The sequence below is a fragment of the Anomalospiza imberbis genome, chromosome 15 (assembly GCF_031753505.1).
Source record: "Anomalospiza imberbis isolate Cuckoo-Finch-1a 21T00152 chromosome 15, ASM3175350v1, whole genome shotgun sequence".
Lineage (NCBI taxonomy): Eukaryota > Metazoa > Chordata > Aves > Passeriformes > Viduidae > Anomalospiza > Anomalospiza imberbis.
In genome coordinates, this window is record NC_089695.1 from 3451507 (window position 1) to 3468948 (window position 17442).

The 17442-nt window shown below is 51.1% G+C and overlaps 1 protein-coding gene across 1 annotated transcript in view; it reads right to left on the reverse strand.

The window, feature by feature from the left end:
• PSD2 (pleckstrin and Sec7 domain containing 2) overlaps positions 1–819 on the reverse strand; it is a 54104-nt gene extending 53285 nt beyond the window's left edge. The window contains exon 1 of the mRNA XM_068205560.1: positions 630–819. The gene's annotated coding sequence lies outside the window, so the exon portion shown is untranslated. The remainder of the gene's footprint in view (positions 1–629) is intronic.
• Between the last annotated feature and the right edge of the window lie 16623 nt (positions 820–17442).

Genomic DNA, 17442 nt, shown 5'->3' on the forward strand with positions numbered 1-17442 from the left:
GAAATTGCAACCCAGCAGAGACAAAAAGACATAGGAGGCAAGGCAGGATCTCACTCGGCAGCAAAGCCCCACTCCAGTCCAGATGCAGTCATATCACTTCAGCTTCTCTGTACCATCTCCATGACAACCATGTAATTTGGATGCAATAACCACTGCCGAATTGATCTTTAAATGTAGCTTTGCTATAAAACATAATACTGAACGTGTCAGGCTCAGGATAAAGAGAAGTAGCCCCCTGCTACTGAGGACTGTGATTTAAGAGCCCCCCTTTAATTTTCAGCTTCGATAATTGCGTGTGTGAGTGGATTTTAAAGGCAGGAGCAGCAAACACCATTTGTGTGTGTGTGTACGGCACGCTTTGGGGTAACACTGCGAATGAGACACCACACTGAGAGCTGGAAAAATGTGTCAATGTATATCCAGAGAATGGGCATCTTCCCACACGCGCACACACACACACACACACACACACACACACACGTACCAGCCAGTCTCCAGCCTCTGAAGCATACAGCTGATGCATCAAATAATCTTAATAAGAATCAAACCCAGTATAACTAAGCAAAATAGGAGGCGGGATCGATGTACAGCATGACAATGAGAGCCCGGGAGCTCACATTGGCACTTACCCGAGCAATGAGCTGTGTATTTTTTGGTCCCTTCACAAATGCAGCTCCCTTTTCTCTTCAACAATCCATGCAAAATAATCTGCAGTCCCACCGATGGAGGAGTGGCCCCGTCCCTCCCCCTCCACCACCTTCCTAGACCTCCCCGTTATTGGCTTCCTTCTCCCTTCTCTCCTGCTCTCCCTCGTTCGCTGGCGATGGTTACACCTCCCAGCCTTCCCCCAAGGTGTCAAGAGACTGCTGGGGATCCAGCAGGCAGGGTGGGAGGGACGGGGAGAGGGGGAGGAGGCAGGAGGCATGGTGAATGGACCAGGGAAAGGATGGAATAAAGCTCTGGCTGGCGAAGCCCCCCGGCAGAGCCCCTGGCAGGAGCAGACCCGCCGCTGGCTGGGAGGCTCCGCTCGCAGCGCAGGAGCTGCCAGGGATGTCCCCAGAGTGTTGGGGTTTGTCCCCCAACGGGCACCTGCAGAGCGCTGAGGGATTGCTCTGCTTCCTGCCAGCAAATCGTCACCCTGCGAATTGACACTGGCTTGAAGTTTTGGGTTGAAATCCTGCCAAATGCTCTCGGTGTCTTTAACAACCGATACGCTTCCAAACACAGACGTGCAGCACTGGAAATGCCTCAAGGACCCACCTTGGTGCAGATCCCAGCACTGCAGATTGGGTTGCTCCATGCCTCTGGACACTCCCACCTGCTGCAGCTCCATCCCATCCCATCCCATCGCATCCCATCCCATCCCATCCCATCCCATCCCCTCCCACCCCATCCCATCCCATCCCATCCCATCCCATCCCATCCCATCCCACCCCATCGCATCCCATCGCATCCCATCCCATCGCATCCCATCCCATCACATCCCATCCCATCGCATCCCATCCCATCACATCCCATCCCATCGCATCCCATCGCATCCCATCCCATCGCATCCCATCCCATCACATCCCATCCCATCGCATCCCATCCCACCCCATCCCATCGCATCCCATCCCATCCCATCCCATCCCATCCCATCCCATCCCATCCCATCCCATCCCATCCCATCCCAAGCTTCAGCAGCAGTGCTGCCCTGTGCTTGCCAAGCTGCCTCCAGAGCCTCCCCAGCACCGTGGGCTGGACCTGGTGCTGCTCACCACCACTGGCACATCTCCATCCTGACAGCTCTTGCATGCAAAGGCAATGGCTTTGTCCCCAGGCTTACCAGGAACCCGGCTCACCAAGAGGGCTGGGGATGCAGTGTGGGGTGGAGAGGCACAGGGACACAAGGCTTTTCCTGCTTTAGGGCCCTTTTACCAGACTAACAGAGCAGTGTTTAGGGCAAACACTGTCCCTTGGCCTCTTGGTGGCTGTAATACAATGGGGGTTTCTGTGGGTGCACAGGTGAGGGGTGGTGGGTGCTCTCTGGGTCACATTGCCCAGCTGGAGCACATGCCAGTGGTCCCTTAGCCTGGGCCAGCTGGGATAGTGGCCAGCTACAAGGATCCTTCCCCCAGAGCTGGCACACTCTGTACTGGCACCACCCATGTCCTGTGACACACAGGAACCAGGATGTGCACCCTGACTGCTGCGCAGGGATGTGGGGTCACAGGATCACACAAGGGTTGGAAGGCATCTGAAAGACCACCTTGTTCCAGGCCAGGCCATGGGCAGGGCCACCTTCCACGAGACCAGGGTGCTGCAATCCCCATCAAACCTCCAGGCGAGGAAGAAGGGTTTGGTGTCTGCCCCAGATGTCTTTCCTGATTCCAAGAAGAAAACCTCTCCCTAGACCTCTGTCTCTTGGAAAACTTCTTCCAGGGGACACACATTTCTGATCAGACAAATCCCCAACATCCCAAATTAACAATGCCATTACAACGTACAGCCATTCATCCCAACACTGCAGCACAGACACCAGGTGAAATAATGTCCTGGAGCAGCTCAGCAGAACATGGCCAGAGATCCTTCCAGCAGGGATACCCCCAGCACACACATGGGGCTGTTTGCCAGGGATAGGATTGGTAATGAACCATGTAATGAGCACCCTGCAGCTATACTCAGGACTTTTCCAACAAATGCAAGCGTGAGTGAAGGTTACTCTGCTAGAGAGACACAAAAATGGACCTTGTGGCCACAGTCAAGAAGCTGGGCAAATCCAGGTGTGGGGCTTTTTACCTCCCACAGGGTCCCTTTATCCAAGAGATTCGATTGACACCATCATAAAAGTCTGTCCTGCTGCTCTTTCTGATCAACTCTAATGTATTTGTAATCATACAATTATCAGGCTAGGGTGCTTTAATAAAAAAAAAATAAAATATAAATGCACAATCAATATTTATCAGTCTGTTGTGCTGTTCAGTTCTGAAGGCAAGGAACAAAATCCAATTTCTGCTCAGTCAGTCCTAGGAAATGACATTTTGCAGCATGAGAAAACGAGGTTCTAGTTTCTAAGAATATATCCACTAGTGGGTTCCAAATAACTGTGTTATCAATCACTCTGCTCCTGGGAATGAGTGTATCAACAGCTGGATTCAGGAAGAAACCTCCTCTCTTCTCTTTGGCAGGGTAGTGAGCCTGTCCCTGTCATTGATTGGGCATTCCTAGCAGCAACAGGGTACAGAGATTTCTCCTGGTACATCTCTGTCAGGTGCCTCCAATTTGTCATAATATTTTCTTCCAATTAAGAAAACTCCAAAACTAGAGCGATTCTGTGTGTGCTGCTGAACTGTCTGGATTTTTTGCCACCTGTGACATGAGTTCTCTGAGGAAGAGGGAGCATCCTGAGACAAGGACACCTTCCCTCCACCCCAGCATCAGGGGAGCCACCCCTCAAGCCCCCAAACAAGCCAAAGCACCCCCTTGTGAGCCTGCCAGGCAGCAGGGAACTGCAGACACCACAAGTAAACACTGCCAACACATCCAGACCATGCGAATGCTCCAGCTAGGCTGAGGGCAGAGGGGGACACCTGGAAAAAAGATAGGAGCATGTGGTCCTGAGAGGGTTCATGCTCCTGTAGCCCCATGGGATCCACCAAACCCAAGCTCCAAGGCTGGCAGCTCCACAGACCCTGCTCCCCCTTTGCTCTGAGTGGAGAAGACAGGACCACCTATCCTGCAGCCCCACAGGCTTTATTGACTTCCCTCACCATTTAAAAAGTGCCTTAACTGCAGCTTAATGCCTTTGCTTTTGAAGTGCTGAATCCCCATTTCAAAGAGTTTTCCAGCCATGCCCTGCTCTTGGTGCTTGCTGTGGCACACAAGGACACTTCTGGGTGCTGCTCAGCCTTCTCATTTTTTATTACGAAACCATTACGAGTGTTCTTTTGTACCCAGGAATGAGCATGCTTCCATGTCCTCACACAGCTGTTTTTCTCAGGATATCCCCTGGATTTTCCAGCTGGGATTCACTAATTTTCAGTACAAGCCGCTTTGCTGGAAGCCATAATTAGGAGAAATCTGTATGAGGGCCTTGCTGCATGCAGGTGGTGTGGACAGGGGGATGGGAGGGAGATAACAGCCCCTCTGAAGAATAAGAGCCAGTCCTTGAGAGCTTTTGTCTGCATTTCTCTTACACTTGAGATCAGTTCTTTGTCTTGGGTGATGTCTGCCCTTGGAGGTAAGGTGTGGTCAGAAAGTCCACACCTGGAATTTCTGCATCCAGCTGGGCTGTCACAGGTGTAGGCAGAAGGCAGAGCTGCACCAAACACCTCACCCTGAGACAAACTGTCCAACAGCAAACTGACTCACAGGTGAAACAACTCCAGTCCCAGGAGCTGCACCTGAATACTGTGTCTGGGGTCACCCTGCCACCACTGGCTCTTCCTACACAGAAAAGCCCAGTGACTTCAACAATGTTCCCCTGGGAGTTTTTCTTTCCCCCCAGCCTGTGACCAACTTGGATATACATTCAAGTGAAACTTGTTTAGGGCTCCATAGGGGTCTGGCTATCTACACCACAGTTCATCCTCTGAGCTCCTCAATAACATTCTGGCTGCTGAGCCAGGAGTCAGAGTTGAGTACCAGCCTGGCCAGCACAGCCACCAGAGCCCTCTGGAAGTCCCAAGGACTGTGTGCACTGATCTCCTGGGCAGGGATTAGTCACCTCTCTTGCCCACACTAAAGAAATCTCCATGTGCCATGGAGGATTTTGATTCCCTGCACAGTGTAGACACTTCTGCCTGGGAAATCCCAGCCTGGAATATGACAGTCGTCATTCCTGGCATTTCAGGTTTTGGCAGAAGGTAAGATTGATGGTGCTGGATGAGCACTCTGCTCACTCTCCATCTTCTTTCATGGGAACTCTCAAATGAGTCACTGTCCTCCAAAACACCATCGTTCCTCTGCCCACGGGGGTTTCTGAGTGTATGAATTTGCACTTGTCTTCCTGAGAGCCCACTGCTGACACAAAATCAGCTCCCCAAGCAGACCTGACCACTCACAGCATCTGACTTGTCCTAATTTCAGTAACACTTAGTGTATGAAAACTGTATCCTCAGTAACGGATGAGAGTGAGCAGATTCTTGGAGGTCCCACAGGGAGTCTGGTGCTCTTCTGACTACAAGGGGTCTGCAGCATCTCTTCCATCTTTTATTATACCCCAGTGCTAGGAGTCTCCCCCTCTCTGCCATCCAGCATCTCACCTAAACAAATGCCATTCTATTTTGTTTGCCTAACTTCATAGAATCATAGGATGGACTGGGATTGGAAGGACCTTAAAGCCCATCCAGTTCCACTCCCTGCCTTGGGACAGCTTCCAGTAGCCCAGGCTGCTCCGAGTGTCCAACCTGGCCTTGGGCACTTCCAGGGATGGGGCAGACGCAACTTCTCTGGGCACACCCTTCCCCAACACCCAGGTACTGACATACATGAAACCATTCAAGGTAGTTTTTCTTGTCCTAGACATGTGCAAACATTTCAATTTACCAGTTGTCATTTAATGTGCTGCCTGATTACTGCTGGAGCAAGAATCTTGCCATCCCCTCAGTAGGATATGCACCCATCAGGCTGCTTTTCTCTAGAGCTATGATCTTTGACTGGACACCTTTTTTTTTTTCAGTATCAGAGCAGAGTTTTTGCCAGCTTCATCTAAAACCATGCAACATTTATTTTCTTTCTGACATACATGCATATAAACACACACACATGCACACTCCCTAACAGTCCTTAGTGCCACCAAACATAATTTTCATTGACTGCTCTTCCAGATTAGCCTTCCAGGTCTCTGCATTATGTAACAGTTAATTCATTGCTTTTGTTACCAAATCCCTTCTTTTCCTGTTTGGGTTTTTATTACTGTTATTATTTCTGATTTTCTCTTCCTTAACAATGATAGATTCTTAGCTAAGAATATCTTCAATGACTGCAGAACTGTGTGCATGCTATGGAGGAGACAGCATCTATCAAAGTTTTCTTAAACAACCCTCATTTAGAACACCCATTATTTTTTCTCCTTTTTTTTCCTCCAATCGTTTCTTGTTTGCAATTGTTCCCAACTTAGGAAAATTGACCACTTTCAAGTGCCTTGCATACATATTATCAATTTAGGATCACATTCTGCTCAGAACAAATGCAATTAGGGCATTTAAGCAACCATTAATTCTGAGTTCAGTAATCAATTCACCTTTATCTGTCCAACTGAGGCCTGATCCAGAATCACACCAAATTCACCGCAATACTTTCGGTAACAGAAAATTATCATCTGTCATTTTTAGAAACCGTGGGGCTGCGCATTGGCAGCAGCACGAGTCCTTCAGCATCTATCCCTGAGGCTGAAAAGCTGTTCTGGGAACATGGATTTACTTTCACTTTGTTATGAAGCTGTTTAGGGAAGCTGTTTGTCCATCCCCCCGGTTCGATCCGGCAGTCTGCAGGGATCCATCTGCGCCGGGGCTGGTCTGCCACAGCCTGAGTGGAAGAGCAGCCCTTGGTGGAATACTGGGATGTGTTCTGCCTCCAGCTCTGGGGTCCCAGCACAGGAAGGATGTGGAGCTGTTGGAGCAAGTCCAGAGAAGGCACCAAGATGATCAAAAGGATGGAGCAGCTCTGCTATGAGGAAAGGCTGAGAGGGTTGGGTTTGTTCAGCCTAGAGAAGAGAAGGTTTTGGGGTGACCTCATTATGACCTTCCAGCCCCTGAAGCATCTCCAGGAGAGCTGGAGAGGGGTGTTAGAGGGTGTGAGGACTAATTTTGCTGGCTGTGAGCAGGTTCTGGAGCACTGATGTGAAGGGGCAGAGAGCAAAGGAAGGAAAATTTGGTGTTACCTGAGACAATCCAAGACAGAGAAAGTGAGGATGATTCAGCTGTGGGAAGAGAGGCCCTGGATCTTCCAGGCCAAGGACTGCTCAGCCTGTAGGATTAGGTACCATGACCAAGGGCAGCAGAAAACTCAGGCCAAGGTACTGGGGAGCACTGACTCTGAATGGAGGTGCTGGCCCATCTGCCCTCACCTTTAAGGCTCATTGTCTGTCTGAGTCACCTCGAGGCTCTGGTTTTTGAAAGGCTTGGGATACGGAAAGGGGGATTAGAAACAATTTTTAAAGTTATAAACCTGATTTTGATTATATTCATAGAAACACAGGATGGTTTGGGTTGGTAGAGATCTTAAAGCTTTTCTTGTTCCACTCCCTGCCATGGGCAGGGATACCTTCCACTTGACCAGAGCCCTGTCCAACCTGGCCTTAAACACTTCCAGGGATGGAGGGTCAATAACTTCTCTGTTGTCTATTAAAAAAAAAAAAAAAACAAACTGATAAACAGACATTTTCAGATGATGGAAAAGGGAATTCAAATGATCTGATGTTCCATTTAAGCTCAGCAGTCAGGTCCTGGCTGGGAGAAATGTGGGACAGAAACACAGGGGCCCTGGGGCTCCCACACCTGGGCTGCAGGGGGACAATTAGCAATGATGAGGTTTTACATAAGCAGAATCCCAGCACCTCCTTTGCTCTGAGTGCTCCTGAGTTGCCAGAATGGGTTCAATAAGAGGGACATTTTGGGATGCTGATGGAGAGATGACACAGATGCCAATGAGCTACCATTAGCTCTGTGTGCCCTTAGGACTATTGCAGCATTTAGTCTTGTGGAAATGACCACTGGAACTGGGGCAGGAGCACGAAGGGCGAGACTGAAGCTGTTACAGGCACCCAACAGCACTAATGGCACTGGAGGGGGCAAAGAGCAAATTATTCAGTGGCTGGGCTGAGAGAACAAACAAAAACTATTTCAGATAAAGCAATTAGTTATAGCCCAGTGTTTCACCTCTTTTGAGCTGGGGGTCAGGGCGAGATAGTGATCTTCTGTAAGTAGGGAGATGAAAAACAGTTTGACAATTTAGGAAAAAATCAATTTCAGCAAACTATCAGAAGACCATTCACAATGAAGAACTACAACTGCAACTTTTATTACATGACTTTTTTTTTTTCCCTGTATGGAACTTCAGCAGGAACCTGTGAACTTGTCGAGCCAACAAAATATATTTCATTAGCAAAAAAACCACTTAATCGTTTTTTCATTCATTTCACTTCCAGATATTTTTCTTCTGTTCTTGCTGAGCTGACCAAGGGAGAGTTTACTACCTGGGGACTGGGAAGGAAGCTGAGGTAGGTCTGGAAAGGCTGCATGGGCACATCTGCTGTTGCCATCACTGATGGCATCAAGGGCACAGCCATAACCAAGCTTGCTTTCTCCATCCTTCCAGCCATTTATAGCTAATCTCACCAGGGCTCAAGTTTTTTTCCAGCTTCTGGATCACAGGATATGTTCCCAGGGAGCTGGTGCCCCTGGGGCTGCTCCTCACCCTGGCACGTGTCTGCAGCACCGAGGATGGAACCGTGTTCCCAGAGTTTATCCCTCCTCAGCCACAGGCTGGGAGGGACTGAGATGCAGTTAAGTAGTTCCCCAGCCTGCACTACTTTTTAGCTCAATTTCCATTTCCTAAACCACTGCTGACGTCTGTCTAAATAATCATTATCTCCACAACCACGCTGAGTTTTAGCTTTGCTGAGCATCTCACAGCAGATTTGAAGCTTTGGAAAGGATGCTGAGCTTAAGAAGCTGCTGCTCTGTGTGTCTGTCCCATCTCACTGGCTGTTTTTCCCAATGCACATACAAACACACACCCTACGTGCATGTGTGCTCTCTTTCATGTGAGCTGCCTAAGTGAATACTTGCTGTCAGATCTTCCAAGCCACAGCACATTTTTAATCAGTCAGATAATTCAATCATTCATTTCAGACCTGCTCTGCACAGCTGTCATTTGCAAGCATCAAAGCTTCCCTGTCAAAAAACCACGCAGGCTGGGGACTCATTCAGGCATCACTGTTTCAAAGTGCTGAGGGGGGTGCAAAGGAAAAGAATTAATAGGATGGATTAAATGAACTTATTAGAAATACTTCTGAAGCTACCACCCAACCGTCCTCAGCAGACAACAATGGCATGGCACAAGGGCAACTCAGGCATCTGCAGGATTTGTAAGGTATTTGTAAATCTCACTCTTATGTTGCAGAGTGGGAGAATGGAGGCGGGGGGTGTCACATGCAGCTTCCTGCCTGAGACGCTCAAAGCCACCGAATGGGATTTGGATGTCTGGTTCTCATTAAAATTAATGGAAATTGGGTGCCCAGACCTACAGGCAGCTTTCAAAAGCGGTGTCTCCATTTATAATTAATGTTCCCAACAGAATGACTAAATATTTATACAATAGTTCACATTATATGCAAAGTGGGAAAGGTGCCTCTTGGAAGATCAGGGACCCAGAGAAGGAGGATCTGATGGGGTGTCAGGCTTAATCCATGTTGTCTCTTGTTTAAAGCTCTTCTACTTGCAAATCTCCAGCAGCTCCCATTGGATAAGCACCTGGGTGGTAGCTCAGCAACGATGAAGTTCTCAGGGTACAATGCAGCAAATTAAAATGGCAGATTAACAGCTTTCCTGGGTTCTTTTTCTCTCCCTCCCTACAGCTCTGACTTCCTTCATCAACTCATTTCATCTCTGCAAATCCCAATTTCCAGTATGAAAACTGCTCAGTGTTGCTGTGGGAGTGCAGTGGAGCTCAAGCCATGAGCACTGCCCTGGTCAGAGGCGCTGTAGGTGGGAGAAGCCAGGGAAAAGTGACACTGATGTGCCTCCAGGCATTAGCAGAGCCATGGCTGGATCTGCTCCACTGCATTTGCTCTGGAGGGATGGAGTAATTCAGGGTACAAAGCTGAGGGTGTTTGGGGGATCTGTGCTCTGGGGTAAAAGCTTGGCACTACTGCAGGAAAAGTTCAAAGGAAACAAGTCCTGTCCTGGTTTGTCTGTCCCTGGAGGAAACCCTTCTTCAGCTGGACCATCTCTAAACTCTGCCCCAGCTGATCCACTGAGAGGGTGTCCATGGGAGCTTGGGCTTCATGTACCCAGCAGCCTCAGGCCCCCACTCAGAAGAGCTCCTGGTTTGGGCTCAAGACAAACACCTAGGGTGAGCTGGATGATCACAGTGTTTTACGGTGTCTTAATCGAGGAGATTCAACTCCTCCAACCTTTGAAAATCAGCCTTTTAACTTTCTTTTTCTTTGTCTCACCCAAAGCCACCAGATGCAGAAGCTCTCCTGACTCAGGGAATATGGAGACAGCTCCAATCTGCTGCCTTCTTGGGCATCTCTGGGTTTGTCAAGCCCTGACAAATATACTGAGAGCTCACACCTGTAGGTCCCCAGCTTCTAGGGTGTGAGTTGTAGCTCACTGAAAGGATACAAAGCTCAGCCAAAGGACAAGTCATGTGCTCTGTGTCCATGGACAAACACCCTCTGCTACAAAGGGTTTACTACCACCCTTTAGCTTCCTTCTGGTCAGCTGGCTCTCCTCTACTGCACTGGAAATCATCAGTACTCCTGCTGCCTTTCCACGTGCCCTTGGGTGCCCTACACGGGTCTTTCTCTGGTTCTCCTGACCCTCCTGACCATATCTCACAGCACAACATGGCCTGTGTTTGGTGTTGAGGCTGGCCCAGCACAGCCACACAAAGCTGTGCCATGGAATCACAGAATATGCTGACTTGGAAGGGACCCACAAGGATCGTCCAGTCCAGCTCCTGCCTCTGCACAGGCACCCCAACAATCCCTCCCTGTGCCTGGGAACGTTGTCCAAATACTCCTGGAGCTCTGGCAGCCTTGGGGCTGTGACCAATCCCTGGGGAGCCTGGGAAGTGCCTGATGTCCTCGGGGGGAAGAATCTTTTCCTGATATCCAACCTGGCCCCCCCAGTGCAGCTCCAGCCGTTCCCTTGGGTTCTGTCCTTGGTGCTGCCCCTCTGCTTCCCCTCATGGGGAAACTGTAGGCTGCCTTGAGGTCTCCCCTCAGCCTCTTCTGCTCCAGGCTGAAGGAGCCAAATGCCCTCAGCAGTCACCCACGACATGGAAGTGAACATGAGCTGCAGCCACATCCCCTGAACCTCACAGCCCGTGGGGCAGGGCAAAGGGGAGACAAGGCACCATTCCTCTCTGACAGCACGGCCAGTCTGGGTGGCATGGCACATTCACTGCTCCATGGGTTGGCTCTCCATTAAAACAGTTGTCTTGGCACGATAAAAATAAATGCAAATTCAAGGCTTGAGCTGTTGTCCCCACATAAGATGCCAAGATAACATCAAGGACACATAAAGAACAAAACAGCTTAATTTTCCCGGTGAATACCTGTCTGCTTATTTTTTAATTAAACAACAGCCGGGTGTAGACTTGTGAGATGGCAGAGCGATCCCAAGACAGAGGAGATTAGGTGATCTACACATGTGAGGATGTAAACCCTTCCTACCACGGAGAGTGTGGCAGCTGAGCCTGGCAGAATCTGCTCCCTCACTGAACCTTCACTGGAACAAGCTTCTACAAACACCCCCTCATTTTTTGAGCATTTAAACCCAGAAGCAACTACATACTCTGAATCACAGCCAATACTCTGTCCTGTCAAACAGACAGGGGTCACGGGCAGGCATTTTAGGAGCAGGTTGGAGAAACCTCTGCTGGCAGTGGCCTACAAAAGAAATTATCCCATCTTCAGGCATGAACATGGACTAGGCCACCTCTGAAAGTTCCTGCCAGCCCCCAGCAGATCTGTCACTTGTTGATAGATGTGTAGGTAAAAGTCTGAAAGTTTGTATTTTCTTATCACACAGACTCAGGGACAGATTTCCCCATCCAGAGATCCCTCAGGCCTTGGCCATGGAGGGAGGGCTGAGAACCCTGGCAGAATGTCCTGGCCTTGCTCCCAAGAGCCAAGCCTGCATCCCTCTGGCACATGAGTGGTTACAGAGAAAAGACTGGGACCAAGGGCTCAAACTACTTAGCCCAGTAATGCCTCAGACCCCAAACCAAAGATCCAACCACCATCCTAAGTCACAGACAGCAGTCACAGAATTTCAGAAGAGTTTATGTTGGAGGGACCTTAAAGATCAGCCAGTCCAAGCCCTGCCATGGGCAGGGACACCTTCCATTATCCAGGGTACTCCAAACCCCATCCAACCCAGCCTGGGACACTTCCAGGGATGGGGCAGCCACAGCTGCTCTGGGCACCCTGTGCCAGGGCCTCCTCACCCTTACAGGGAAGAATCTCTTCCCAATATCCCATCTAACCCTGATCTCCTGCAGAAGGAGCCATTCCCTGTGTCCTGTCCCTCCATCCCGTGTTCCCAGTCCCTCTCCAGCTCTCCTGGAGCTCCTTTAGGCCCTGGAAGGGGCTCTGAGCTCTCCCTGGAGCCTTCCCTTCTCCAGGGGAGCACCCCCAGCTCTCCCAGCCTGGCTCCCTGGCAGAGGGGCTCCAGCCCTTGGAGCAGCCATGCTGGGAATACAGCCGTGCTCCCAGGGAGAGCTGTGCAGGCTGCTGCACTCTCAGACTGCCCTAGATTGGAGCGGGTAAGCTCCTTTCTGAAGGAAGATAATTGCTCTATTTTAAAACTAAGTGGTTCAAGGAGAAAAACACAGGTAAGAGGGCCCGATGCTGTGAGCTCGGGGTGGGAAACAGGAGGTGTGCAGGGGAGAGCAGCTGCACAGCTGCTTTGCTGGATGGTGAAAGTGATGCATGAGAAGCACCAGTCAGGCTGTCCCTGTGTCCCCAGCCCAGCCAAACTGGTGCTGCTGGAGAGAGCAGAGGCCAAGGTGGGAGAAGCTGGTGCCCCTACTTGGAGTCCTGAGCTGCGAGGCTGAACACCCTTAAAATCTAGAAGGGAAAAGTCCCTGGTGGAACAAAGATCCTCTGTCTCCTCTCACCTGTCCCTTCTGCACCTGCAAGTTCAGGTTTTGTGGCCATAAAGGAGATTCCCAGAACACTCTGGCTCAGCCCTGTTGGCCAGGTCTGAGCACTGGCATTGAGCAGCCTGGCCACACAGAGGGACAGCCCCCACCACGGGGACAGCCCCCACCACGGGGACAGCTCCCCTGGAAGCTGCTCCAGTGAAAATAGTTACTGCTTTGGCAAACCATCTCCCAGAGCAAAGACCAACAAACAGGAGCAGACAACAACAGAGCCATTAATAAGGGCAAGCCTGGCATGTCCCTGGACCCCTCTCCACTGTGATCAGAGATTTCAACAGGCAAGCACAGAAGAGGCCTCTTCAGTAGAGTTTTGTCTTTGCTGCTTAAAATTCCATAGCTCCCCTTTCCAAGTGGGCAGGAAAGAAACTGTTTTTGTAGGTTCACAGCCCGCCCCCCCGGTCCCTATTTGTATGGAGGAAGCTCTCTGCCTTGAACCTGGCAGGCTCTGGACTGCATGGGAAGGACACCAAGAGGCTTGAAGGATGTGTCAGCTGACTCCTAGGGCCAGCACTGGCCCTGGTAGGGACGGGTCCTGTCTAAAGGTCCCTTGGAGGGAGGTCAGAGAGACACATTTGATGCTCAGCAGCCTGTTTTGCACCAAACCAAGCTGGCAACAGCTCCCAGCTTCCCCCAGGTGGGCATCCTTGCTGCTTCTCCCCTCCTCTCTGCACAGGGGCAGAGCCATATTGCTGGCAGGTCTGCTGCTCATCCATCCACACACAGAGAAAATGTGCACTTGGTGAGCAAAACCATGGCTTGCCTTCAGGCAGCATCTCAAGACAATGATGTAAAACCCATTTTTGGGGGACCCTGTGACCTGGAAACAATGGTGGAAGCGCTCAGCTGGCCCCTCATACAGGACCTGAATAATATTTGTGCAAAATGTTGCTTGCAAGCCAAGGCTGGCTGCCATATCTCGTCTGAGAGCTATTTGCTGTCATGTCTGGTCAGAGTTAAGGTTACTAAGAACATTCATGACACATTTTCTCTCACAGACAGCCAAGGCCCCTCTTCTGCACAACAAGAACCCAGAAGAAGCAGAAGGATGCAATAAGTGGCCTGAAAAGCTTTGCTCCCCTTAAAATAGTTTTGCAGCTGAGAATGCACAGCTGTAACTTAGCACGAGTGTCTGGAAAAGAGAAGTCCTCGGGCCTTGCCTGGGTAACCCCACCTAGTGCCATGCTCCCTGCAGCCTCTGCTTCCTGCTGCCAACCTCAGCTGGCCAAGCTGCAGAACCAGAATCGAGGAATCACAGAAGGGTTTGGGTTGGAAGGAACCTTAAAGGTCATCTTCTTCCACCCCATTCCATGGGCAGGGACACCTTCCATGATCCCAGGCTGCTCCAAGCCCCATCCAGCCTGGCCATGGACACTTCCAGGGATCCAGGGGCAGCCACAGCTTCTCTGGGCAACCTGTGCCAGGGCCTCACCATCTTCACAGGGAAGAATTTCTTCCTAATATCTAATTTAAACCTACTCTGTCAGTTTGAAGCCATTCCTCCTTGTCCTGTCACTCCAGGCCCTTGCCCACAGTCCCTCTCCAGCTCTCTTGTAGCACTGCAGGTTCTGAAAGGCCACAACAAGGTCACGCTGGAGCCTTCTCTTCTCCAGGCTGAACAATCCCACTTCTCTCAGCCTTTCCTCATACGGGAGGTGCTTCTCTCCTGTGAGACACAGGGACTCTGCTGTCAAGCCCTGTCTGACAGCCACCCCTTCCCTCCCTGTGGCCCGCAGCCCCTGTCTCACAGCAGCTCATCCTGTGAGCCTTATCTTTGCCACACGCAACCTCAGCCCTTTGTCTCTCAGGACGGGGCTCAGAGAACTCTCCAAAGCAAACGAAGCGGGTCCATCCCCTCATTAACTCACAGGGCCTGTCTCCCTTGATTAGATTGTGCTGACTCTGCTTGCACATCACACTTGCTGCTCTAGATGCAGGGACACTGGGGCATTTCCAGCTGGGACACAGACAAAAGGAGGAGATAGCAGAGCCTTGGTTACCACCGGAGCAATTCAGGACAAATAATTAGAGGCTTTCATGGCTAATTGGATCTGTACTGTCAATCCAGGACAGGAGATGCCTTAACCCACACTGCCTGCCTGAGATTGCTAAGCAGGCCATAAATAAACTGCAGCACTAGCCCAAAGCTTGTCAGCCTTCAGCTTCCACCCTGTGTGCTCCCTCCCAGCCCTGCTACATCACAGCCTGTCCAATGGGGCACTCTAGCTCCCCTGCCCTTTTCCACGGCCTCCCAGCCATGGCAGGACACCTGGAGTCCACCTGGGCTAGCTGAGAGGCCTCCAACACACTGACCTCAGCGTGTCATGGCTGGCTTGAACAAGAAGCTGCAGTTTTCAAACTGAAGTCAAAGGGTGAGTGAAGAAGAGGTTGGGAAGAGCCAGAGCCAGAGATCAGGGCTAGCAGGGACTGGCAGCCCAAGGTGTTTGCCAAGAAAGGCTTGTGAGCTGGCAGTACCCAGACTGAACCCTGCCTGTTTGCAGTTACAGGACAAGGCTCTGTTCCCATTTCCCAGCTCACTCTCAACCTAAGAATGAGCTGAGTCCTTTCCTTTTCTGCCCAAACCTCCACTGCAAATCCTGGGAGTGCTTGAAGGTAAGAGATACAAACAAGAACCAACACCTTCCCATGACTGCCAGCTCAGGCCCTTCCCCCTGAGCACCTTCAGCATCTGGTGATCTTCAAGGAGGGCTGGCTGCCTGAGCTCATGCCCTGGGTGCAAGGCTGGGGGCCGTGCAAGGAAGCTCAGCAAAGAGAAATGGCTTGTGCCGCTTGGCACCACAACCTGCACAACTTCTGCCTCTGCCAGGGGAAAGCCGTGCATGGGGCACGTAGGAAGGCAAAGTCACAAAAAGGACAGGGCCAGGCAAAAATAGAATAACCTACTTGAAAGTAGGACACCATCGCTGAAGTGTAGGACATCTGGTCACTGCAGCAGGAGGAGCAAATGCAGAGCAGGCAGCTTGGCCAAGCACACGTCTCACCTGATGGAGACAGCCCAGTGCAGATGTGTGGTGTGCCCAGGCAAACAGCTGGAATGTGCAGTCCCCAACCAAAGCAGAGCAGCTCTCAGTGTCTCTAGAAGTCTAGATGACTTCTAGACTTGCTGCTGCCAGTCAGTCTGCCTGTCCTACCCAGAGCAGTATCCCAGCCCCAGGAGCCTCTGGGATGTGTGCCCAAACCAACAGCTGATCCCTTCTACCTGATTTGCTAAACACAGGGTTTTGCAAGAAATGATCACCAAAAAAACAAAACAGAAGGAGATTCCCCATGTGCCAGACCACTGACATGCCAAAACATGTTTGATGCTCCCTGCTCCAAGGCCATCCCTCCCCTGGCTCCAGCCCACCCCCCTCTGCTGGACTCCTTGGCCCCCAGCCAGGCTGACAGCTCCCTAGCAGAGCACAGTTCAGAAAGGACATGGTTAAGAAGTGATTAAGGTTCATCACTGAGCTTGCATTAGCATCTTCACAAGCTCCAGAGCATCAGGCTGCAGCTAGGCCAGGCTGGGTGTTTTGGAAGGAAACGAGAAAGTGAATGCTGCAGACAGCGAGCTCATCAAAGGAGCCTCAGAGCTCCTTGCGGAGGAGTTCACACCACGCTGCTGCTCCTGGGCCAGTTTCCTACCCAGCCTTGGCAGGACAGGCAGTTTTCTTGGCTTAGGACCCTGTGCTGGAACGGAAACTCAGAGCATCAGGTCTCAGGACACCATTCAAAGCCCTGCTCCTTGTTCCTGCTTTCAAAGGAGGCAGTAGGAAACCGTCCAGGTCCCTTTCCAGAAAGCTTTAAACCTCTCCCCTCCAGAGGAAGGTGTCCCTGCCAGGTGTGGTAAACTCAGACTTGCCAAAAGCAGTGTGAGGCAGCCTTGAGGTGAGGAGTGACCCACAGCATCCCCCTCAGTTGAGGTGAGTGTTTCTGGACTAACCTGATGGCTGTGCCCACCCTGAGAAAAGCCAGAGAGATCATTTTGCCAGTGTCCCCATGTCAGATCCCTTTTAATCTGTCACCCACAATGACCTTTTGCCTGCCCTGCACGCAGTTGAGGAGCTCAGCCCCTCACTCTGAGCCGAGGGGGTCTGTACACCAGCCTGGAACAGAGCTGAGAGGTGAAGAAAGGTTCCTCTAGTCTTTGCTAGGGCTGGTACAGTGTCCTTCGGAGAAGAAAAGGCTTTGGGGGTAGAAGGAGGGATCAGGCAGAGCAGGTTCAGGCAGCAGTGAAGCAGGAGGATGCCTTGCCCTGTGCTGGAGCAGATGTCACGGTCCTTCCCCAGGGACACCAGTGTGGGACAGGGAGTGCTGGTGCTGGATGAAGCCCAGGTGTGACAGAAAACACAGGGACAAACACAGGAGAGACCACAACCTCCAGCCCAGGGCTGCCTGGGTCCCCTTTGTGGGGTCAGGGATGGGGACTGGATGATGCCTTTGGGCTCCCAGCAGTGAAATTCAGTTTTTCAGCAGCAGGGTGCAGGCACAGCTGGCTCTGAGCTCTCTGCAGGGGCAAAACCTGGCTGTTCACAGCCACTCACTCCCTCAGCCAGCCCAGAAAGC